Here is a 26,820-nt window from a genome sequence, read left to right as displayed (position 1 = left end):
CCATCCGCGTCGATATTTCCACTCTTTCCGGCCGTTCTATCTGGGATTGCTTCGAGAAAAAGGGAAATCCTTTTTCTTCTCGCGACCCACCCGCCCCCTTTGCCGCTGACATCGCCAGAGCATCGCCCTTTCTGCACCGAGGAAAGGAGAACGTGCGATTTCCTGCCTTTGCAAGACGTTCACGGGCCGCGCCGCTTTATTAGCGATCCGCCGCTGAACCGGGGACGACACCAAAGACTCGCGATGTAAGGACGAGAGATTGATCTGAGAGGGTATTATAGAATTCGTCAGCCGTGCCGGTGTTCGCTTTAAAGGGACCCGTACCCGGGGAAGAAAAGATTCGAGATTGAGATATTGATTAGCGGCGACGCGGCCGCACCGCCACGGACCGTGCTATTGACTTTGATGTAACTGCACCCCCCACGAGGTGCCAGGGTTCTATTAATCGCCCGCTGACGGACTCCGATAGCAGTTCCATGATCACGCGAAGTTCCTGTTAATTAAGGGCGAGAAGTGGGATAGGAACTATTGGATTTTGCGATCACTTGATCGAACTGGAGCAATTTTTGGCTTCGTTGAAAATAGGGGCGTGTGTTATTGATTTTATCGTTACATCAATATGTAATATAGTGTTTTGGATGTTGAACAGAAATTATGTGGCATTGGTTGTGGTTTGAAAGTATATTTTTGGAGTCGTTTATGGTTTAATGAAGATATTATTTCTAAAGGGTGTAGATGATGAATAATTATATCTATAGATTGATTGCTTTGTAACGTTAATGGGAAAAAAATGAAAAGACGCTTTTCGCAAACGTAAATTATTATTCAGTAATCGAAGAATGTATCGACAGTCAAATTGTATCTCAATCAACATATATCTGGAATGTTCTTATGATCAAACTACTTCCACATCTCATTAATTTTACGACATGAAGCGTCACTCTAAACTTCCTAAAGAAATCAATGAACACTAATTATATGCCTTACCTATATTCTTTTCCAAACTTTCACCAAAAGCCTTTAATATATTTGAATTGGAAAAATAACAATCTTAAGGCGAAGAAGAATCAAGGAATTGTTCCTATTCGCCCATTCCGAATCAGCGTACCGTAAACAGACATTTCAACCGAGGACCATTGTCTGCCGAAACCAGCTCTTACCTAAACACATTACAGCGATGAAGAAATTCTATGGTGTTTTTCTGGTGGCTGCAGCAGACCTCGACGAGCACCGAGGCCAGTCGACGAAAACAGAAGTCGGATGGAACGACATTAGGTAAACAGGCCTGATGAATGCAAACTGTTCCCGGAGTCAAAAATTGCCCCGTCTCGGAGGGGTCTGCGTGCCAGACGTATGTGACAAACCTCAAAGGTTTAACGAAGCCGAGTTCTTTGGTGGGGATTACCGACAATCGTGGGCTTCAAGCGGAGCTTCGCCTCCACCGAAAATAGAATGTGGCCTACAATTGTCGTCCGCGGGAACAGAATTCTCCGAGGCTGAGCTAAACACGTGTACCACGAGTTATTGAATTCCGTTGCACAATCCGGCGAATTACTCGTGGACAATTCGCATCCTGCGGTTAACAGCCACGCTCGTTACGACGATCAAAGTGTTCTCGTTGCGCGTGTCGCTTTTTGTTTTGTCGATCTGCGCTGCTTAACGATGGAAGTCATCGAAATACCAGTGATAATGACTTTGATTTTACTTTCTTGGAAATTGCAGGGATGCGGACTTGAGATTTGTATCTATTTTCCCAGGGACAGATTACACTTGGAATTTATATTTTGATATTTTGCGAATACTAGATGATTTGTACGATTCGCTTGGTAATTAAGTAGATTCAATCAGTATCTGTAGGGGCCAGATTGTAATCATTTTCTAGTGGGCAACTAGATTTTTTGGAGTTTAGTTTGTGAAATCTCGAGTAATAAATGCATTTATTCAATTAATAGATATCTAATTAGTAACGTCACTATAAAATATTAACCCTTTGCACTCCGTTGGCTCCGCTACAGAAACATAGTTTGCATTCTACATCTCACATGATTAATTTCAAATGGTAAAATACTTCTTTTTCTTTTTATTCGAATAAAGCAAATTAAAAAAATAAATTAACAGAATCCACGAATATTTGTTATTTTTCTTCTTCGAAATAAAATTTATAGATTCTTGAAAGTTTATAGATTTTTGAAAATAGAAAAAACTTCAGAAGACCGCAAGAAATATTACTCAATTTTCACCTACAATGTAATTTGCATTCCCCGTATATTATAACCGAACTAAATGTGAAAATAACTGTGCAAGTATCTAAAAAATCTAGAAACCAATCAAACATAAGAGAAACTAAAAGCAACGGTAGATATCCTTCATCCTCGATTAATAGGTTAAACACACGTCGCCCGGGCAAATGGCATAATTCATATCACGAGGATCCTAGTGTTGCGACCGTGTTCACAGAAACAATACACCGTTCTTTGTTTTTCCCCTCAGTACCGCCCCCGTTTGAACCACCCCCGTTCGCCCGGAGAAAAAAGTAATAGTTCACGGTGCACGGCTAAACCGAGCGTGGCGCGGGACAGGCGCAAAAAGCGTCCGCGCGACGTCCATAGAACCGGGTTGTTGTATTAAACCGTCGAGCGCAACAGATTTCGGCAAACAATACGAGCGAACGAGCTCGAAGAAACGCATGATTTATTTGGCCGTTGGACGTTATGGCGACGCCAGAGTTTCAGCCCGTAAAAACAGCGGGTGTTGGCGAACACGTCGGTGAACGCGCGACGGCTATGTTCTCTTTCTCTGTCTCCCTCTTTCTCGCCCTTATAGTTTCCCTGCCCCCCCCCCCCCGCCGTCTCTCTTGGTCGATCACCGACGTGCATGCACAATTCTGAGAAGATCCGGTGCGTCGTCCGAACGCCGTTGACGTGGACAAATGGCCCCCACCGTTGCAATAAACTTACGACTAAAAGAGGGACACGGAAGGCCCGGCGACCGTTCTGCTTGTCCCACTTGCGCCACGAAAATTCGTTCTTATGGGCGAAACGTGTACGCAATCCATGCCAGGGGCGAGATGTCGCACGCCTTTTCACGTTCACCCGTTCCGCGGATTCTTCTCGCGCGACCGTGTCTTTGATGCTCTGATTACTTGATAGTCGTCGCTGGACGAACAGCTGGTTACGTCTAATTCCGTACGGTCAGTTTTATTCCCCCTTTTTTCTTGCGCCGCGCACTGTTAAGGGATTCCCGCGCGATCAAAAGGAACCTCGTAACATTTGGAGATTTATACCGCAGTTCGATGCCGGGTATTAGGGGATCGCGCTTTGTCGCGCGAGGGCTGACGCCTTGGTTTGTCGCGGTGAATGTATTTACGCGGTGCTTTGGCGATCACCAATAGGATTTTCAAAGGGTTTCGAGGTTGGTTTTGTTTTAAGTGAGTTGGGATGTAGGAGAAAATTTGGTCTGGGTTAAATGGTGAGGATACTTGGTTTGGATTTGAAGTTCCTTATTTAGAAGATGAGTGCAGAGTTTTTAAGTATGTATTTCAGGAGACAGTTTCCTCGTGAATGAGTCATTTAATGGAAATTGGTGTTCTATAGTTTTAATTTGTTTTGATTTTATCCGTAATTACTTCTTTGGTATTTTATTTATATACAGCTTCTTCAATCTCGCCAATCAGACTCAAACAACTCTAAGCAAGTTTTCCCGTTCATTTAATTTCTATCTCTTCCACTTTTCCAATTCAAAACAGTGCATTTAATTAATCCATTTATCTCTATTAGTTTCGGTCATTTCTTGTCGCCCAATTAATCACGAAATTAAAATTTCACTGAACAATAACGTTCTTCAAGACGAACAAAATAGTCGTGAACGAACGTGCACGTGTTTATAGAAGTTCATGCACGAAAATTACGCGAAGAGAAGACGAACATGTGTCCGCGAGGCGTAGCGGGGCGAAGAAGCGCTCGGAGATGACTCAATTCTTGGCAGAGGCGCGCGCGACGCTCGATTACCACACCGTGACGAGATTCTCTGCGTCCTTGCGTCTCATCCGCCCCGGCCAAATGGACGCCCCACCACTTTTTCTCCGCGAGAATTACGATCGCGTCCCTATCGCGAATCTGTCAAAACGAAAACTCATCGGCATCGCCGACGGACAAATTGATTTAGTACCGCATCCAGAGATACCTGACAACACTTCGCTCGCAGCTAGACACGCGACTACAAGGAATTGTACTCCGCTTCCTTCGGTAGGGAGCCTTGCTAAATTTATACCGGTGTACAGTCCGGATTGCACAGTTAGAAGAAAAAATGTCCAAAACTGAATGTGAAACGATACAAGCATAATGAAGATTTAATTGTAGATTAATATATTGCCATGTGATTTCGTTCACAACTATGCTTGCTGAAATTACTGTATCGTTAATCAGTTAACTGTGAAATTTAATTTAAAAAATTTACGCCACAGGTAGAACGAATGTATCTAAGGTATATTTTAATGTAAAACTAATGCAAAACGACGAAGTGTTAGTTCATCTGAAAAAATAAATAATTGATCGTTAAAAAAATGTATGCCATTTTGCGTTTTAACATGACGTGTGCACTTGTCGAACGCAGGTAGGTGGTTAATAATGTATTAAAGGACGAAAAGAACCTAATATTATTGTGCGTTTATGATTAGTCTGAAGGTAAACGATTGATAATAAGAAAGTAATATCTAATGTGTATGCAATATAATATTGTATAAATGTAATATTTGTAACAGATTTAGTTACAATCTTTTTAAACATTTTTCTGTTGTATTAATATAAAATAAATAAACCGGAGCACAATAGAAATTATAATTTATTTTATGATGATCAGTATAACTTCGCAATTTATTACTGACAATTCTTGCCAACAGTGCACTTGTAGCGTTTTGAATCTGTAGTAAGTAGCGATTATGTAACATAACCATTCAGTTTTGTCTCCTTTGGGCCCAATAATATAGTTCTAGGCCAATTTTCACTTCTACACAGTGCAATGGACTTTCCTGCAGTGACTGCCCATTGTTGAAAGCAAATGAAAATATGCTATTTGGCAGCTATATCACTATCCATTCACACATTCTCCTGTATTAGGACGACACGGTTGAAATTACGTAAAATTATGAATGATCGAATTTAACTTTACGTTACAATATTCTTTTTTTGATAGTGAATTTGTGTATCATGCGTCAGCTTTAATAAAGTTAGTCGGCGCCTTTAGATCGCGCTATTCATTTGATTTATTCGCCCGAAGCAAATCGCGTCGTATGAGACGTGCTTGGCAACGATTCGCTAAAACTGTCGAGCATTGTTGGAACATAGCATTGAGAGATTAAGTTTCCGATGTGATCGTACATGCCTTCTATAAAATTGGTTGCATTGAGAGAGTTTCTAGAAGTTTCAAAAAGCCTTGTTCACAAAGTTGTATAATATTACCTATTCCTTCATAACAAAGCAAATGACGTTAAAAATAGTTATTAATGATTTGGCATAAATTCTTACACTATAATTCCCCATGTTACTAAATATTTCTAGCATTATTATCTGGCTACTCACACAACTAAATATATTTATTATTTAGCACTACTATGTAGCTACTAATTACACTAAATATATTTACCATCCAGCATTATTATCAAGCTACTAACGTGGCTAAATATTTTTATCGTTTAAAATTAACATCTAACTACTCGCGTCATTAAATATTCTTACTCGACATCAATTTTTTTGTTACAATTCTTTTCGAGCAATTCAGGTGCTCCACCTATCGGTGACTATGACGGTTAACGTGTTAACGAAACGAAAGATGAAGCTACTAGGTCGTGAGAAGAGAAACGGTCGCGGGTCCGCGTTCCTACAACCCCGTTGCAATTTGTCATCGGGCTCCAATGCGCGCGTTACAAACGACATGCCCTCAGACCGCGACTTTTTTCCATATTTCACCTTTTCGTAATTAAACTCCAATGGATACGTCTTTCAACGTCGACCGGGCTTGGCCAGAATCGAGAAAAAGGAACAACGCTGGCGTCGCCCGTCCCCGCGCGCCCGGTAATTACGTTTTTATTACGTTCTCCGCGAGGAAACGGTCCCCCGGAGCCGGTTTCACCGGCGAACCGGTCAATTTACGCGCCGTCGACACGCGTCTCGATATCGCGCGCCGTTTGTTTAACTAAAGGTGCAAATACACTGGCAAGACATTTACGACATTTCATTCTAGCAGCGACACTCGTGACTCCACTCTGAATTTGTATGCATTTACAGGGAATTGAAGTGCAACATTGCTTAGAATGCACACGAGGAAAAATATGTAAAGTGAAGGCGGCTCGTGCATAAAGGCTGAGTATAAAGTTGAACTTTAGAATAAAAAATGATAAACTTTGTTTTATTGTAACTCTATACGCAAACTAGGAATATAATTAATCCTTTGCACTCGAAAGTTTTTCACTAGAAATATTCAACATGTTCAAATGGAATATAGACGACATTCTTTGAAACTAATGTAAAAACAAACGTAAATTAAGAAATACAGTTATTTTATTTCAATATTTCGCATATTGATGCATTATATAAAGCTTAATATCGTATATAATACTTTATAATTTTGCTATGTTAGATCAATTGGTGACCGAGAGTTAACTCTTTGGTGTACAGGATTAATAAATATTCTTAACACTGACTGCATTCATTTATATCTGTACATATTATTACATATACTATATAGTAAATACATATATACTTTAATTTTATTGCTGCAGTTTCACCATTACACATATTTATGAGCCATCACTAACATAAAACGTTCAAAGTGTAAGGCTGTTTGATACATTTGCTAGAAAAAGTCAGTTTTCATCGTAAACCTATTTTTCTAATTATACACTTAGAAGCTTTAATTTGTATGAAAGTCCATAGTCTATATACTCATGAATGAGATTAGTAGCAACAGGCTCAATTCACTTGCGACAGTAATGAAATAAAATAAAACAGAAGCGTTAACACTTCTGCAAGACGCCGTTCGATAAAATTGTCGCAAATTACTTGTCAGTGTATCTGCACCTTTACATGTGCGAGCCTGCCTTCGCGCGTGGCCCTGTTGATCCGCTTCCAATCGTACGCACGACGATAAGCATTAATCGGCCGAGTAGAATACTTGGCTGATCAACAAGTCTGGCGTATCTTATCGTTCCGGGTCACTGTCACGTTTTCATTATCATTAGACCTAGAAGTGTTTCAGTAGTTAGTTATTGAAGGTTTCTTTTGGGAATAGGAATTATATAAAGGAAATAGAAGAGGAGAATGTTTTGTCAGTTTTCGAGGTAAATGTAGTAGCGTATTTAAATTTGCTATGTTTGTTATATCTTTGAAGAAACGAGACTTAGCTTTAATTGATTCGCTACAGCTACTCGTTTTACGTAACTTTTGGATTAAAATTTTTAGATTTCATCCTTAACGTCGTTATTTTACTAAACAATACTTTTTCATTATTGTTAACTATTTCAACTATCTTAAACTTAACACTCAGAAGATAATTGCTTCATTACCTTGAGCAACTCTTCTAAACCCTCAAATTCACTAACCCCTCAGCATCGTATAACGCTAAGCGAAGACAAAATAATTCCAACAGTCTAAATAATCTTTAATAAAACAAAAATTTCCCATTAAATTCACCACACCTATCTTCTCCTCAATCCTCAAAAACAATCTACTTTTGACGCGATCCCAACGTCTCTCTCAAAATCCCAAACCAACTGGACACAAATTAACCCACACGTATGCAATTTCAAGTGTTCGCGTCTGAACAGTGCAGAGATGTGGAATCGCTACTTCGAATTTCGATATTAGGTCTCTGCGGGACTACACGACAAAGGGAAAGAGAACGATGGGGCAAGGGGAAAGGAGAGTGGACGGGGCGGGAGAACAAGCGGGCAAGGGGGGGTTGATTGAGTGAGTCCCTGGCCGTTCACAGCGCACGGCAACGTAACTTAATAATCTTCGAACAAACACGGCTTCATCATTAATTATCGCCGGATATCGGAGTATAAAACTGTTGGGAAGCTACATGATATCAGCCGATACTATGTGCCGTGCAAATACACTTGGCAAATATGGGATATGCGCCCGATACGAAGCGGCCGAGCCTGCCCTCGCCCCGAAATCATAGATAAAGCTTCCACGTACAATTAAACGTAATTCACCTGCTGGCCGGGATATCGTGTTTCCGTTCGGCTCCATGGAAACTGCCGTCGCACGGGAAAAAATAAAATAAAAAACGAAACATGTATTTTAAGTTTGTTCCCGCGGATAACGATCTCTGCCCCCGATAATTTGCGGAAAAAATTTGTTTCTACGCCGGCCGATTACTTTGGGATAAAACCCGTCTACCGGATGCCCGAGGTCCGTGATACGATTCATTTTTCGGTCGGAGGGACGCACGAACGCGTCGCGCCGGCCTTCGGAACTTTATTCCTTGCCGGGCTGTAAAAATTCCCTGATGAAATTCTGCGAGCAGTCGGACTGTCTAAATGCCCCCGGATCGGAGGAATTGCTTCTTTACACTTGGGAATTTTTTGGGAGCGGCCAGACGTTCGAGGGGATACGAGATCCTGGAGGGATTTCGGAGATACGTGTCGTAACAATACGACCATCGGCTCGTACGAGTCCCATTAGTGTAAGTCGAACGAGTTTGCAGGTGTCGTTTAATTGAGTATGCTTGTACGGAGTTTTGGAACTGTAAATAGCGGTCGTTTTAGAAGGACAATAGTAATATTATAAAGTATGAGACGTTTTTAATAAGGTTATGATTTTGTATAGACTGGAGAATTAAAATTTATATAAATTAAAGAAACTGGAATACTCATATTATTTCTATCTTGAATTTTTTTAGCACTTTATTTTGTAAGTACAGAATTTCATGCAGTACTGCGTACAAATTGTGTCACATCTTTTGATTGTTTCAATTCGAAGATGAAATTAATGTAATCTAATCTCCGAACATCATATTAAACAAGATACCACGGAAAATAAGATTATATAATGCAACATTAATCTTTGCAATAAAAATACTATCTAATTATGGTATCATAATACTATCACAATACTAGATAACCCCCAGGGCGTAAATCCTCCCATAAATTACAGCGACCATGAAGTTTCAAACTCCTCTCAAGATACAAAGAAATTTCGCGACAATCTCATATTTACCAACAAGGCGAGCTTCAAAACGACACGAAAGCTTCTATCTCCGTCACAAGAGTGTAGAGTTATATACGATGGGCCATTATTCATCCGCCATTTTGATGCTTGGCCACGAGGCAAGCCCAAAACCGGCTACGTGGTCGGGAACAGGGTTTCCGCGGGAATTTTCGAGCGGAAGAACGCGTCGACGTGCTCCGCTCGAAGGCGGCGGAGTTTAACGACACCCCGGAGGGCGGTTTTCGAGTGGGAACGACAGCCTTGAGCGAGGGAGCTCGGCGAGGAGATGGGGGAACCGTTTGGCAGCAGTGGGACGAGCGTTCGGAAGGGGTAACTAATCGGGATGAGGTACGAACAAAGGGAAGAAGGTAAACGAGGAGGCGCAGATTAACGAACGAATTGGTTATCTATCGGCCGCAACAGCGCCGCGATTTCTTACCGCCGTTCCGTGCGGTAATGGCCGCCATTAGGCACGCTTCCGCTTGGCGACACGTGCTCCTCCATCGCGGAATATTTCATTCTTAAGAGCCACGAGACGTCTGGGATCGATACAAACGCTCGAACCGCGTATTCCTTGCGTTCTACAACCTCCAAATAAAATCGCATATAATGCGAGAGATAAATATAAGGATTTCAGTTTTATACCAAAATAAGGACGGAACAGGTTAGAGTTACATAAATCTTTTTAGCAATGTAACGGAAAATAGTGTGGAGTTTATTTTGGTACAAGTGAAACGTGGAATTTTTTTATTTTGTGTATGCAATAATTTGTAGTAAAAAACATTTCACTTTTGTAGTTATTTTATAGTAGTTTTTTAATTGCTTTATGAGAGTACCGTATCATACGATACTATTGAATTTCAGTTGCGAGATCCTCATATCTCCCTCTCTCCCGTACGTCGTCGCCATCCCTCTCAGTTTATTTTCGACATGTATCGGACGAATAAATAGCTACCCCTGCTATTTTTATACCGATACAGTGTTGTCTGGTGTCACGACACGGTGAGAGTGTTGCGAAACACGGAATAATTAGTGCTTTGAACGTTCAACTCTCGAGTAGATACATCACTTCTTAAAACGAAATACAATTCTCACTTATGAAAATTGTTCGTTAATTAAGAAAGTATCTTCACAATAAAATTCCATACACTTTTACAACATTACAAATATTTACACGTGTTTCACATGAATCAGATACTTGTTACTGTTGAAGTAAAACAGTAACTCGGAAAACTCCACCGACAAAAATAATTCCTCTGGGACGCGTTCGCTCCCGCGTTTCTTCTTTTTTTCCTTGTTCAGTTGATATAGACGCGTTCCTTCACGTGGCCTCTGGTCGATAGTATAATGTGTAATGTGTAATCCTACGTTTGTAAAATATACTTCATCAGTTATGAATCAACGCCTACAAATATTCTCCCCACCTGCTTTAAAGATTGTAAAAGATACCTCAATATTTCTGCATTTATAAACATGCATATCATTCCACTAAAAAAATTCACAAAACAACAAAATAACATAATAACACGAAAATTATCAATCATGTAATTCAGTTTTATCTCAAAGTAATGCTTGAACTACCTTAACTCTGACAACAAAATCCATTCCTTCCATACCAACAACAGCCCCTAAAAGACTAAAAAAACAATTCTCTAAAACTGTATCAAAACCAACTGCAACTTCTGTATATATTCTCTCTAACGCAAGACGCTGCTACTCCCAGTTCACGAACCCAGAAACGAAACGTCCCCTCCCACCCCTCGCGCAACCACCAAATCCTTTTCAACCACCATACGTCTTTGTGCTGTAATAAAACGGCTAGCACAGAAAGCGCAGAGAGTAAAGAGTTGCGGAAATTTCTAGCGAGCTTTTCACCGGTCTCCGGCCGATTCGAAAACGACGGGTCCCAAGGGTGTGGAGAGGGATGGTGGTCGGCCGCTGAACGAGGGACACGGAACTCGCGTCAATTATGCGCCGGGCGATAACGACGACGCTTCACCCTGGCCCACGCCACGGTTGCGCGCGCTTCCCCGTTGATGTAACGGCAGAATAAATTTGAATAAAGTTTTGGACGCGGTTCAAAAATAGACACTGATTTATGTCTCGGCCGGCGTATTATTACAAGTCGCGCGGCGCGGTACGGCGCGGTACGGCGCGGCGCGACGCGACGCGGCTCCTCGGGCGGGCCGCGAGACAATTTCATGCCGATGCCAATTCCGTTGGCCCCGTCGGACATAAAATCGCACTTAATAATGGTCCCAGCCCCGCGACAAAGACGAACCTGAGGACGAGAGCGTGAGCCGGCAGCCGCGAAAAATTTTCAAGGCAGATTTACGCGCGCCCTGCCGAGCATGATTTACGTGCCGGTTAACTTTGATCGCTTTGCCCGCAGAAGCACCGCGTACGCCCGCGCCGGCCATTATTCCGCGGGAGGAACTTTCATCTCAATGAAAATAACGAATCGGCCGGACACGCCCGACGACGGACTTTTCACGCGTTCCACCGCGACTGGAACGTTCTGCTCGACAATGATGCCTGATGCGCTGGGCGTTCGATCGAAAGAGAACAGGGTGGTAATATTGAGATTGTAATAGGTAATGTACGTTTGTGTGAAATTATTGTTCCGGATTTCATTCTGTGGGAATAATTACCTTTTTCGTTTATATATGAGCCATTTTTCTTGGAAGTGGTGTAAGTCCATCTTTGGGAAAAAATGAGTTATTGGTTGTTTTAATGAGATATACATACATGTTTTTATATTTATAGTCACACAGTAAATGGTGTACGATATTCTCATAAATTAATGAAAAGACATTTAATTGTAAGGTGTTATCGCAAGAATGTTTTCTTTGAAAATGTAATAAGTCCATTAGTAGCTAAAGAATCGTTTATTTTTCTTAGCGATTTTATTAATTATTATTCCACAACGAAATTTAACAAGTGTAATGATACATTACACTTGTACGTGATCTATACAATAAAAGGGAAATTGATGTAGTATACGTTAAAACTGAGGAACAACTAGCTGATATATTTACGAAGGCATTATGTTAACTACGATTTGTATATTTAGTAAAGAAACTAGGACTTTTGTTTTAAAAACATTACTCGAATTGATTAACGTTTGGCAATATTTTTAAGTCGATGAAAATGCAAACCTTAATTGTTTAGATATATGAAAAAATGGTCTTATACCGTTTTCAAGAACACGGCTCATATGTAGATTTTGTTATGAGATTGTGGTTGTCTGTGTTTTTACAATAAATAGGAATATGTGAAAAATAATGAAGAATGTGTTATTACATAATTTTTCTAGGTTTTTGTATAATCTTAAATTTAATAAGTAAAATAAATAAGCTTGTGTTTGAGTAAAACTGTTGTAAATGGTTGGAAATAAGATTGAAAGATAATAGTTTAATGTCATTATAGTAAATAAAGAATCATTTTGGTGATAATGAAGATCAGCAGAATGCAGAATATTTGATGTTAATAGTAATTTTACAATCAGTTTTCAAACAATGGCTACAAATATTAATATTTTCATATTGTCGGATGCGATTCATTTCAAAGCAAATTTGATTTTCGTGTATAAATGTAAATTATTATGGAACAAGTGACGCGTTACCTGTACAGATCGGTCCGTATAACAACTTCAAATTAGGAAAGTGTCATTTACCCGACACAGGCGTTCGAGAACCATTAAACAAAAACAGAAGTACAATAAAACGAACTTGTGTTCCACGCGAACTGATAAATTTAATAGTATGCATCAATTTAGGTTAAGTGACTGCAATGATTACCGGCGAAATTAGAACACTCGAAGTGTATAACGATTCAATATATCCGTACATTCTTGCTAGTAAATTGTGATAATGAATCGATTAATCATTACTAGCAAGTAGAAATACATGGAAAAGATTCTATTTATATACTCACATTCTTTAAAACAAAAACATTCTTGAATTCAGATATTTATTTATATACAAGTAAATCTACAAAAGAAATGTTTTTAAAATGACAATAAAATAGAAATAATTCTTAACATTAAAATAGATACTAAAACAGCAATAATTTTAATTATTGTGAAAGATTTAATAAGTATTCAGAAGTTCAAGAACATTATTTTCAATATTTAGTAAAAATATCTTTTAATTGAAACATCGTTAATCAATAAATACAAATTCTTCGGGACGCCAAAATAAAAACACATCCCATAATGAACAAAATTTCTCTGTCCACATGCATGTTCAGAATTTGTTTAACCGTTCACTTCTACTCCTTAATCAAAAACAAATTTCATTTAACTTTCCTTCAAGTTTTCCCAAAAATTGCTCTCACTCGCAATCTACGACTTCTATGTTCAATCAGACAACGCACATGCCCAAAAGTATTATATATTCGAAGTGTCAACAAGAATTTTTCAAAACACAAGATCTGCGAAGCGAAATACTATCGCTGTCCGTCAAAGCGAAATCCAACGTCAAAACTTTCCAAACTCTCTTCATCCCGCGTGCTCCAAAAATCGCTCGCAGCGCGCACCTGGACTCGCGTTTCCAGGCGGGAGCAGCGCAGCGGTCAGAAAACTCATGCGGGAGAACGGAGGCGCGTTATCCGCGGAAAGTCGGCGTGTACAAATGCGGGTGTGGAAACGTGATACGCGTGCACGCGTGTGGGCGAGTAACGCCAGGACGGTTCGCGGCCGATTCTCCTCCCTCTCCTCTCGCGACGACAGTTTCCCATCGGAGAGGCGCGGTCCGAGGTGACACGCACGCAGTTGCATCGACGGTTGTTGTGAGTTGGGCAAAATGTAATCTGATTACACACTAATACTAGAACTATCGAGCACGAGATACGACTGATATGTAATCCTTATAAAAATTGTAACAATAGATTATTTTCAGTTTCTTCGGATATTCATTATAGTAATCAAGTGAAACTATTTATTATCGCAATCATTGCGGATATTCAATGTTTTCAACACTAAACGTATGAACATGTTGTATATATCTATTTTTATCGTAACCAGTCAAATTATTGGTTATAAAATGAAGCTAAACAAGTTGGATTAGAAAGTTTTCTGATTGGAAACAGAAACAGAAAGGAAGACAAAAATTGAGAAACCGATCAATCGAGCGATATAGAAATTGATATAAAGTTAAATGAACGAAGAAAAACACAGAATTTTAAATGAAATTTTAGAACCGGTCGTTTAACCGGTCGCGGTACATTTTGCATTAAGATTATCAATAATTGTGGAACAAGGAAACCGGAACCAGTCATTTTGTCTGGGACGGTAGTTCTAGTGTTAATAACCCCTTATCTTGTATTGTGTGGTCTTCGTAGTGATTTTAAAAAAAATTTGATAAATACAAATGCTATTCAAATTTTTAGAGAAAAGTGTTGAACATTATTTTCCTGTTATCAACTAGTGTGCTTCAAAGTAAACGTGATCATAGAATGAGTATTAAATTAATTCCTTTTTGTAGTGGATTGTTAATGCCAAAGTAGTTCTATTTAGTGTAATTGTGAAAGAACTACTCGAGTAGAGGGTTAACCATTTGTGCTATGATTTCTTTCATAACTTCGTTCGTTAGAACTATTTTATGTTCGTCTACATTCACATTTAGTTTGAAGGATAACAATCGATGACAGGGAAGTAATATTTAATTTAGACTGAAAAGAAATCAGTGATATTCATTTCTGTTCATTTTCACTTGAGATCTTCTTTACGGGACATAGACTATATTATAAAGCAAGGGGTTAACTCTTTAATGACCGCTAGGATTTTGATGAGGGCAGATTTGGTAATCACCGAGTTAAATATATTTTCCGGAAAAAGTTAACATAATACTGAGATCTTGAATACTGAAACAAAACAGAGAATAATTAATCTTTTATTTTCCCGAGGGAGTAACATATGTTCTCGTGTGTGAATATCACCTCGATTCCAATTGTAGATGACTAACAATTCAAAATTGTAAAATATACCATACAATTAAATCAACAATTACACTAAAATCATCGTCAGCAATGCGTAATAAAATTACATTTTTCTAATTCTGACCAACAAATGTGTACCTACCGTCGAGTAGAGGACACCGGCAGTCCAAATAAATTTGCATTAGGGTCGAGTAGATTTTCAATTTACGCCGACTAGGACTAATTCGAATGATAATAGCCGCGCTCGACTCAGGTTTGCGGAGCATAGAAGAAGCGAAAAGGAGAGAGAAAAAGGAAAAATGGGAACGAAGAAGAAGTAGAAGAAAAAGAAGAAGCAGAAGAAGAAAGAAAGAAAGAAAGAAAGAAAGAAAAAAAGAAAGGAGGAAAAGAAGGAAGAAAGAAAGAACATAAAAGAAAAAAGAATGAACATGGCCGCGAGGACAACGACGACTCGCGTCGACCGGCAGCGTATGCAAATTCCTGATTACAAATTAAAATTGTCCCTTCAGGGACATGGTGCTTGCAGGGGAGGGGGGAGAAACGGATGAAGCTGAGGCCTAGGTAGAGGGGGTGGTAGGTTGACGAGGGTCCAAAGGAGAAGAACGTTGCGGGGGTTATTTCATTTTAGAAAATTTAAATTCAAATCCGGAACGCGGAAATGCACGCGTGCGACGCCACGGTGGCGCACCGCCGCGGAAAATCATAATAAAGTATGCAAAATGCGGAATGCAAATGCTCGCGGGCGCGTCACGAAAATGGGCAAAAAACGGCGGGGAGGGTACATGGATATACTACAAGCGTCCGGCGAAATAGGCGTCGCGTTTCGATTTTTGTTCGCAGCTTCGTCAACCCCGCTCGGGTTTCGTCGTACTTTCGTTCTCCCCACCCTCATTCCTTCGTATGTTTTTTCCCCTGTATATTTTTTTTTCAACGTGCTTGCGAGACTACGTATCTTTTTTTGACAGGCGGACGTGAGCGCGCGTCAGATTTCGTGCGCGTCTGATAACCGAAAATGTAATCTAGATTTCATTACCATAAACTCGAGCCACGACCCCCCCCCCCCCCTCTCCACCATCCACCCTGCTGTAGTCGCGCGCTGTGCCGTTCATGCGCTACTCTTTATGAGGGAGATTCTATCATTTGCGCTGGTAATGCAACCGCAAAGTCTGGATAATACCGTGGTTTTCCCTGTTTCCGTCGCTCTTTTTTCCCCACCACCATCCGCCACCCCCCTTTAACAGTCCGGTCTTTTTGCTCTTCTCGGTTTTTTTCGCATGGCGGAACGAAATAGAGGATTTTAATGCTAATACCCGGGCGACGTTACTGCCAGCCCCGTGGTCGACCGAAAATATGGTCGGGACGAATTAGTTCGGCGGTGGAGCGAATGGGGTGGAGCGGCGGGGTAATCTTTTCGAATTCGGTCCTGGAAATCCGCGGTATTTCGCGGTCGTGTTGAATAATTTCCGTTGATGCGTGACGCGCCGACCGGCGAATGCGTTCCTGGAAATCGTGGCAGCGGATTGTGTAAACGGCGCGCTGCCTTTTCGGCGCGGATTGTTGATAGTGGGTACCGGTGTCTGTTGCTAAGTAAGTGGGGAATGTTAATGTTTTCGGATGTGAAGCGAGTCATTTTGGAAATGAAACGTTGAGTTGGCGCTGGATTTAAGGACTTTATGATGTTTTACTTTTTTCATAGTGATTAATTAATTTGTGACGAGTTGGTATTTGTGTTGAATAAAGATAAGATGAAATGAGTACCTTGTTTGATTGGTATTGTAGCAGTATTAATACGTATTTGGGAATATATAAGTAGTGTTTTTCAAGATCCCAAGGTAAAAAAATATTCTCAATTTTCAATGAGTTTGTAAATTCTTCATTTTGCGAATTCTCTCATATATACATTCGCAAAAGCCACTTCATCGTCAGTAATTTTCTTTAGAAAATACAATACAATACTCATCGCGAATCAATACTTATCCAACTACCACCATTAACATGTCACGATTTGTCAAGATTTCATTCAGACATTCTCATCACAAATCCTAATTCCAGTAAACCAATTCCGAAGCAATTTCCACCAACCCACACAATAATAGAAAAAAAAAGAACAAGGAACCTTTCGATCGAACATTACATCAACATCACCATACCTGAAACTAGTTCCCAAAAACCGATCCCAACGCCGCTCCTCCGAGACCCGAACAAGTTCGATTCCCCGGGACCAGAGTCGAGGTCACAGGGACCGTAGTTCCCACGACCTACCGATTTCCCGTAGACCGGCTCCCTCGTATTCCAACCACGCGGAAGTGGAAGTGTACCGTATTACACAGACACGAGTTCCAGCAACGTACCGACGGAGTTTCTGGGAAAGAGGTCTGACAGGGGTGCCGGAGACGAATCTCTGGTGCAACCGAAGAGGGAGACGTAGCTTACCCTACCACACACATCGACGAGAGATAGAGGGAGAGGAAAGGAAGGGAATCGGATGGAATGAGCTTTCGCAAACTCGGACCATATGGAGGGCCATATGGAGTAGAGGTTGAGGGCCGTAAAGGGGCAACGTCATTCCACCTGCCCGCCCACGTTTCAGCAAATGGATATTACCAGCAAGGACTTATGTCCCGCTGCCCGCCTGCCTGGAGAAGTCGTTCGTTTATAAGGAGGCTGGAAGAACGACCGAGGGCAGAACAGAAAGAGACGACTCAGGGGCGGACGGGGGATGAAGAAAGACGGTGGGGGTGGATAGAAAAAGAAGGTCGCCGGGAGGGTTAGAGAGGCACGAGGGCGGAACGAGGCGGGGTTAATGGAGCGGAAACGAATTTAAAAACCCCGGTTTGAGAGAAGGAAGAGCGTGTCCCGCGTAACGCGTTCGCGCGGGTCGGTCGAGGCGGTTGCGCGAGATTGGAATACGTGGAACTACGGATATGCGCGTGCCGGTAACCGTCTAGTTGATCTCGCCGGGGTGACTTTGTACGGGGTGTTTCCGAAATCATGGTACAACCCAGAAGGGAATTGTTCTATAGATATAAGGAACTAAGTAAGTGGGAGAAATAGAGTAATGGTTTTACATGTGACACACTTCGGTTTTGAGGTTGTCGTGATTGAAGGTTCAAGTTATCAAGATTCGAATGTACAGTAGGATTCTCTGTAATATGAGAGATAAAAGATGTATCGATGTTTGCAGAAACAGAGAATTGTATGCATGGAATAACTTACAGCAAAATGACAGGTGAAACTGATCACTGTAAAAATTGCTTGGAATTAAATTCTATCTATATCGCATTTTGTGTACTGATATAATTCGTTGATCCAATTTTCTTTAGAATTCGTGTATTCCTCATTGCGTAATCTATTTACTTATATTATTTTTTTATGAAGAATCTTACTTTGACAGTTACGTTTCAGTAATCCTTTAACACTAAAATTACCGGACGAGTCGAATTGACCTATTTCAGAATGTTTGTTTTACAAGTATTCAAATTATGAATTAAATTTGTGTATTTGCACAGATATAAATCTAGGCAACACTTCGAATCTCAGAAAACACATTATTCCAATTTTTATAAAAACTTCACGTTCTAGGAGCATCACGTTATACAGTATCCGACTGTTCCACAGTTTAGGAAACACCCTGTATATTTACGGAAGCCATGCGAAATAAACAAGCCAGCGCGTCGCGTTATCTCGTGAAAGCGCGGCCGTGCGTTACTTCGGCCCGCCTTATTTTCCATCCCCCTTCTCTGAACTCCGCTACCCCCGACGTTTTCCCTGCAAACGGTATAATGCGAGGAGGTGATCGCTCTCGCGAGCGTCGCTTTTATACCGGCGGCACGCAGTTTCGGAGATTAATCGCGACGACGCGTCTCGCTGTGCCTCTTTAACGAATCGAAACTTTGACGTAGGTAGTTTCCGGGTATGCTGCTAAAAAGAAACGTATAGAATTTTAATGGACGTTTATTGGAACGACAGCTTGATCGGAATTATTAATTACTAGGCAGGCGTGAATGAAATTTCAACGTGAACTTTGTTTTCACTCTTTTAGCTTGGAATTTCGTTTTTAGTTTGGTATGACACTTTGTTAATTAGTTTGTAACTGGATTAAAGAATTTTATGCCGTTAGAACGTTTGAGAATTCTTTAGAGAATTTATAGGAGACACAGATTTTTTTTAAATTGTCATTTTTTTTATTCTATACCGAATTGTGGAACTATGATTGCCTAGCAGGTATACTATAAAAGTGTATACCTATAAGTTCCATCGGCAAGGTAAACTCGCCGTTGGATCAACCCAGATAAATTATAAATAACAATCTCTTTGCGTGAAACGATAGAAGAGCTCGCGCAGAAGCACTGCAATCACCAACTCCATTCACATACAAAATTGCGGTTCGATGTGAGCTGAAGCATGCTCCGATCATGTAAATACACCTCGAACCATTTCCTTTCCGAAAGCTTCAATGTTTCGTGGAAGTCGGTCGAGTGCGATTCCGTTTTATTTGCTCTTTCGAAATTCCACCGAGCGACAACAATGCTCCCCGTTTGGCAGCGTTATTTGCGCTTCGAGTTTTTAACAACATTTCGAATGCCTTCCTGTAAATTCCAGTCTGCGCTGCGATTGTTCCTATCGTGCGTACGTTCTCGAGATGAAAAATTCCGCGAAACAGCAGCGCTGTTTCGTGCAATCACATAACTCCAGTTTCCTACCGCAGAAATATTCGAACAAAGATACGAGAATGTTGTAACTAACGAGTACTTGACAACAATTATAATTATTAGACTTTGTCGTTCTTACTATAAATTCCTAACATAATAATTGTTTATAAATTACATCGTTAAAAAATTTAGTAAGATTAAGTGAATTTTTGCAGAGGTCATGATTGAGAAAATGAACTTCTAATTCATAAAAGTTGAATTTTTATTAGTAGGTTTTGATGAAAATATATGATCACAGAAATATTTTCAAATAAATTGAAACATTTAAATGTGTTGCGTAGGTGCTATTTAATATCTTCTCTGACATAAAAGCATCCAAAGTATTGAGATCAACGTGGAGAGAGAAATCATCGCGACGCAGGAACGATTTACCTCCTTGCATTATTCCCTCGTGACGGGACAAATGGGACACGGAAGATGGAAAAAATGCATGAGGAGACAGAAAGGGTGCGGAAGAACGGGTCTTACAAGGGAAGTACTCGGGTGTTTTCCTCCGATTTTAACGCACGTTTCCAAGATAGCAGCACAGACGCTCGTCTTACTATTGTATAATACGTATAATATTAGGTGTAGTGATTTAACAATTTGAAAAATGTAGAAACGTTTCAAAAATAATTCTTTCTGTATATTATTTTCTAGATAATCATCATTTAAGCTAATACTTTAACATAAATAACAATTTAACGAAAACAATCGTTCAATCATTCCTCGATACTTAATTTATTATTCGAATTTATTTTAGACAAAGTAAGAAAGAAATTTACTTATTTGCAATTGGTTTAACCTTAGATTAACCTAACCCATCTTACAGAGTAACAATGCACAATATTTTCTAGGCACAGAAAGGGTCCTTTGTGCCACTCTATCACAAAAGTGCGTTAAGATAGTAAGAGTCATATTGGGTACTTTCGCTTGTTAGAGCAGCAGGAAGAGGGTGGAGAAAAATGAACAATGGATCACGGAAGTAGCTGCATAGAGCGAACCGGGGGAGGAGCCGTTCTCTCGTTGGGTATCGGGGTTTGATATGAAAAGATTTTTCTGGTCGAATAAAAAAGCCATTAGTCACTTCCGATTGGACTGCACTAGGTGGAACAGAGAGTACGTAAATGATGCATAGAGATGTCCTCTGACCAAGCCATGCAATAAAGGACGCCCATGGGAAGCCTACCGATGGGATACGCCGCCACTTTTTCCGTCGTTATTGCAATACTTCGTCTCAAATAGGCTACCGACGAGGAATATTTTAAATTCCAGAACGAAGCCCGTTTCTAGTGGTGACAAAAATGTAACTGATTACTGCACTGATTCCAGCAATCAAAGATATTGGACTATGTCTACCTTCGGTGATGTAAATACTAATTCTTTTTTAAACTATCATAAGAAGTACAGTACGTTACTCACATGAGCTAAGCCGGCCTGTGGCTTGAAAGTGAAGAGGAGCAAGGGGACACGTACACTCGCGGCGCTCGGTCCGATAGTAATGGTGGAATTAGTTTCGACACATCTTTGTTACTGACCGAGCTGCGAGCTGAGGCGGAGCGTGCGGCTGAATCCCCTTGCCCCTCTTCACTTTTGAGCCGCAGACCGGTTTGGCTCATATGAGTAACGCACTATAGAAACTATGGAATTTTGAGTATAGTACCCTCGCGATTAGTATTCAGTACGATGTGCAGGATTAGTGCCCATTTACAGTCCCGATTTCCAAGTACTAATCGCAAGAATACTGTAACACGAATAAATAAATCACAATTGAAATATAAAAAGATAACATTAAAATATTATCAATAAAAAATGTTCATGATTAAATCCACTATAGTATACATAATAAGTCTCACAACACTCGTCTACTAATCAAAATATCTTGCATTCAACAACAACCAAACAAAAAAATTGTCAACTCTCAAAAAATCTCAAAAATAATAAAACCCAAGCATTAATTACACATTTCGTATCACACCCAACACATTGAAAGCTCCAAATACTGTAAACAAAAATTCCATTTCGCCCCGGTGTCGCGATCTCGAGCACCTCACACTAAATTTGCATAATATTCCGCAGCGAGCTCACGAACCGCCCCTAACCTGCGCGCGAAGCGAAGCGAAAAGAAAGCGGTGCACATTGCGATCGACGACGATGCTAGCATCAAAATTCGCGGCGAGACCCACTGAAACGATAGTGTTATTAGTTTCGAGGATATTAAACCTTTTGAAAAGATCCGTGTTGTCACGTGGCGACACTGGCGTCGCATCAGATGAGGATCGTGAAGGGAGTGCCTCTATCGGCGCGATAAAGGGTGTCGTAGCCGCACCGGAAAGAGCCTCTCTGAGAGGAAAAGGCTGATCGGTGACCACCTGGAATAGAGTAGAGTCGAGGGGCCCGCTGAGATGAGCAGGAACTTGGTAAAAAGGAACAGGGAATACGAGCACAGGAGGGGAGGGATGATTGTTTTGGCGAAGGTTATTTTCCGGATGGACGCCTCGTCTACTTCGCTATACATCGGGGAGAAATTTAGCTCTCTTGTTTAAGGAGACGCTTTCCCTACGCCCGACCACCCCCCGCGCAGGGTTACCGATTCGGTACTTGACTCTCCTGGACATTTATTGGAGCAACATCTGCTACCGCTGTGAATTTTTTTTATTCTTCCACGGTAGAAAGGTATTTTGTCGTTTTGTATACGGTGTCTTTCAATCAGTAATCAGAATGGAAATTATTGTGGATGTAAGACTAACAATGGAACCTTTTCAATTAGCACACAACGATTTTAATGAAACTTATGTGAGACATAGTTCTCAAGAAAATATTTGGCACGTATTATTTCTTATTGACCAGCATCTACTTTTGAACGGGTGAAAACATCCCTCAAAGTTGAAGATTGAAAATATGTTTTTTGCAATATCTCTGAAACTAAGGGACGCAGAAAAGAAATCTAAATACTTGATTTTGAAGCGCACAATTTAAAAAGAAAATTTCTTTTCCACGCCCCTACTTACAGAGATATTGTAAAAGATAGACTTTCAACCCTTAAGTTTAAGGGGTGTATTCAGCCCTTAAAAGTGGACGTTGGCCGATAAGAAAAAATACGTGTCAAATACTTTCTTGGGAACTATAACTCATATAAGTTTCATTAAAATCAATGTGTGCTGGTTGAAAAGGATCCCTTGTAAGTATTATAGAAAAGGAAATTTCGTTCGTATTTGTTTTTTCTTTAAGAAAAGGATTTGGGAGGATGTTTTTGATGTGATCTTGAAAAATTATTATTTGCGTAGGAATTAATGGAATGTGAAAAATGTAATTGCTTTTTGTAATGGTTCTTTTTTGTTTAAATATGAATTTGAACGATTGTTCTGGTTGTGGGTACTGTAATGAGCAATGCAATCGAAATGGAAAGTTTTAGGGACGTAAAAATTAGTAGAAAGTGAGAAAAGACATTGTTTTTCATAAAATTTTGTTTTAACAGACGTTTTGGAGGAATGTTGGTTTTCTTGAATGAAAAAGGGAATGAATGTGAGCATTTTTGGTTTTTTAGTCGAGATGCGCACTTAATGTCTGTTTTTGTTCTTAACATCATGCCAAGACAATGGATACGCGCATATTGCGCAACAGTGGCAATTTTATTCTCAACTTGATTTATGAATGCGTATTATTGTACCGTTCGCCAATGCCAGAATCGCCGATGCAGTACACTCATAAGTTTGGCATGATGGAAAAACACTTAGCAGACGGGTATATTAGTCAAGATGATTCAGACTATGATCATTGTTTTCTCAAGTTTCCAAAGATTTACTGCAATCAAAATAATGTGGTTTTCCCATTTAAAAATTCCTACTTCCTTGAATTCGCTTATCTAAATTTAATATTTTTGTGCAGACGGTTTTTCACGATAAATAACAGACAACATTATAACATTTTTCACGAACCGCGTGTGATCTTGAATATCACTTGACTCGCGTCACATCCCATTACCGATTATTTCAGTAAAAAGGAAATAAATTATTTACGACCACTCTTCCATGAATAAAACATAGTCACGATTTTATTTTCACACACACTCGCGTGAAATGCTTTCACGTTTTTGTATAAATTATTCCCGTATAAATTGTGTGGCCGAATATTTCGTATATGAATTATTTGACGATCGCGGAATGCATAAATGATTAAATCATTTCGTATGCACAGGCGACACAGCGTCTATTTAAAATGAAAATCGTAAATCTACTCATTTCATAATTTTTAATTCATCAGCTAATCAAACCGACGCTGCACACGATCAAGAATAAATAAACGTACATCTGCATATACGTTACTGTCAAGCTCAATATAACCCAAAAGATCCCAGAAAATATCTGAAATACATTTAAAAAGGTACTTCTTTTGTCAAATTTTATCCCCCAATTCCCGATGATTGAAACAATAAAACAGAAACTCCTGAGAAATGTTACCGAAGAAAAGAAAAAAAATCGCTAGCGAAACTTTTCCGCTCATAAAAATATTTTCTGATTCCTCTCGGACCGGAGGAAAGTACAAATCCTCTCTGATCCGTTTCCTTCCTGTTCCCCCTTGTTCCGTCTCCACTCAGACAGAATCAAACTTCCCCTCGCCGCAAACAGTAACACAGAAGAACAATGAACTGTGCATTCATCCGGTTCGACAAACAATCCCGCAACGCAAGTTCCAAACTCGGGGAGCCAAAGAATTCACGGAGCGATCTCGCGGATCGTCCAGCATCCGGCTGAAACCGCATCGTTCGCGTGCTGCGATTTATCTTCGGGATTTAAGCCGGATAGAATAAATCCAGCCGACCGATCCCCATTTCTGCTCTAGCAGGAACGTCAAAACTACGACGTTACCGAAGAAATTAGGGTCGTTAGGTGGCCGGACTTCCGGTTACAAGGCAATCAACTTTTTGCCGTTGGCGGGGTAAAATAAACGATGTACAGTATGTCTACTAACCGTAGGGGAAAATTTGTATCTGAATTGTACGACTAGGGGGTTAGTTACGAGAATTTGAATTATCTGGCTTCTTTCTGTTCGTCCTATTGAGCACCATGTATAAATTTTGAAAAACTCTTTCCAAATACCAATATACTAGCATGTTAAAACGCTGTTTCCTGATTTATGTGTTGAAAATGAATAATTGTAAAAAATTAAAAATATTGAAAACTGTTTCTAACTATAATCAACATATTATTAAAAAAGAAAGTGGACAGTTGATCCAAAGATACCAAGTAATCATAAATAACAATAAAGAGTAGGCACCATGTTGACAGAAAAGATCCTCAACAAAAATTTTGTAACACTCTGCGTTCGAAATGTACTTTCCAGGCACAGCAAGTGTCTTGCACTTGTTTGATTTAAAACATCATATATACAATGAAATTCCAGTTCCCCCTAATTTCCCGTGTTCACGTTAACCCAATGATCTAAATTCTATTTACAAATTCTGCTTCGAAATAAATCAAACATTACACAGTCATAAAAAGCTGAAAGAGTTTGAGTGGCAGTAAACTAGTCAGGAAAAAGTTCAAGTTGAAAGGGTTAAAACAGCAGTATCCAGATAAGGACGTTGAATCACACATTTTTACTGTGAACCGTGTAACCGTTACCGTTGAAAACGCTCTAACGCGGATGGATGCGAGTCGCGCGAGCCGCGTCGTGGGAAAGTTACGCGGCGGTGTCCTCGTCGAGACGTTTCATCATCCCCAGGACAAACACAAGTTTCTCCATTAATGTGTCGTTCGAAGTTGTGATACGTAATGCACCGGTACGATCCGACGTATCGCGTAACGCATTCAGGCGTCGTGCACGCGAATATAATGTTATTTGCCGTGAAAACATTAAGCGGAATGCGATCCGGCGAACGTCAACCGGCGTGCACCTCGAACGAAACGTGACGGTAAGTTATTGGTTTACCGAGCGAACTCGAGGCTTTCGGTTTGTGACCGGCGGGGGGGGGGGGGGGGGGGGGGATTAGGCGGGAAACGATGATCTTCGCGGCGGGAAGTTCTCAATTCTTGGTCGGCCAATAATATTGTGTTTGCGTTAACGCGTTAAGTACAGGTAAGTCGCGTCTGTCTTACCCGCCAGGCTGCAGAAGTCTTTGCTGTGCGAGGTGCATGTAGAGCATTAATGGTGAGACGTGCTTTGATTAGAGATTCACGGAATCCTGTCACATTTTACGAGTATTGTTGATCTGTTGAACAAATCTGTTTATGTTCATTTCAATTAATGTAATAGTAAGGATATCTTTATTCTCTTTTTCTGTAGTTTAATAATTCTCGAAAAAGTGGAGTAAAATATAGAATTATTAACGCTAAACAGAATTAGGTAGTATTTACGGCGACTTATTAGTAATTAATAGTGTCCAAATTGATGATGAGCGTGTTTCATAATTAAATTCCGCGTGTGTACCTAATGGCACAGTACTGGAGGGGATTGTTGAGTGGTGCTCCTAATGATCATTAATTATCTTCTTAATAATTATAATAGTACTGAAAACCATTATAATCAATATTATACAAGAAATAATTAATTCGCATGGTTTTAATTACAGACAGTATCTACGATAATAATAATGAGTACACAATTAATTATTTCTACTATTTATATTCTCCAAATCTAGTAGTTGAACAAACTATGTACTTAATTACACACTGTTCGACTACAGTTTGTTCAATCGTTTTGTTCCTTTTTGTTTCTGGCTCACGTACTAGCCGGATACGTAGGGCGCAAGTTCCGAGCGAAACGGAACACAGAAACTTCAATTGTGTATTGCGTTTACAGGGGAGCGTAGAGTCTAATTAGGAAATCAAGTTTCCATCGCGAAGCTGCGTCGCACGTGCTGACGCGACGAGACTTCTAACAATAAATCACGGATTCACTTTCCCGCGCCATCTAATGGTAACAATTGTCCGAAATAACGCGATTACACACCGCCGGCGATGATTTATTATTAGTCGATG

At 40.2% G+C, this 26,820-nt stretch overlaps 1 protein-coding gene across 12 annotated transcripts in view; it reads right to left on the bottom strand.

Moving 5' to 3' along the window:
• LOC116426634 (uncharacterized) overlaps window positions 1-26,820 on the bottom strand; it is a 651,129-nt gene that overhangs the window by 331,144 nt on the left and 293,165 nt on the right. The window contains exon 1 of one of the 12 annotated variants that reach the window (XM_076369929.1): window positions 21,263-21,355. The exons of the other annotated variants lie outside the window; for them this stretch is intronic. The gene's annotated coding sequence lies outside the window, so the exon portion shown is untranslated. Of the gene's footprint in view, window positions 1-21,262; window positions 21,356-26,820 lie in introns of those variants that run through there. 12 annotated transcript variants of the gene reach the window in all.

The sequence above is a fragment of the Nomia melanderi genome, chromosome 8 (genome assembly GCF_051020985.1).
Source record: "Nomia melanderi isolate GNS246 chromosome 8, iyNomMela1, whole genome shotgun sequence".
NCBI classification, from domain to species: Eukaryota; Metazoa; Arthropoda; class Insecta; order Hymenoptera; family Halictidae; genus Nomia; species Nomia melanderi.
The sequence above is the reverse complement of the archived record's forward strand: the minus strand, read 5'-3'. Positions and strand labels throughout refer to the sequence as shown.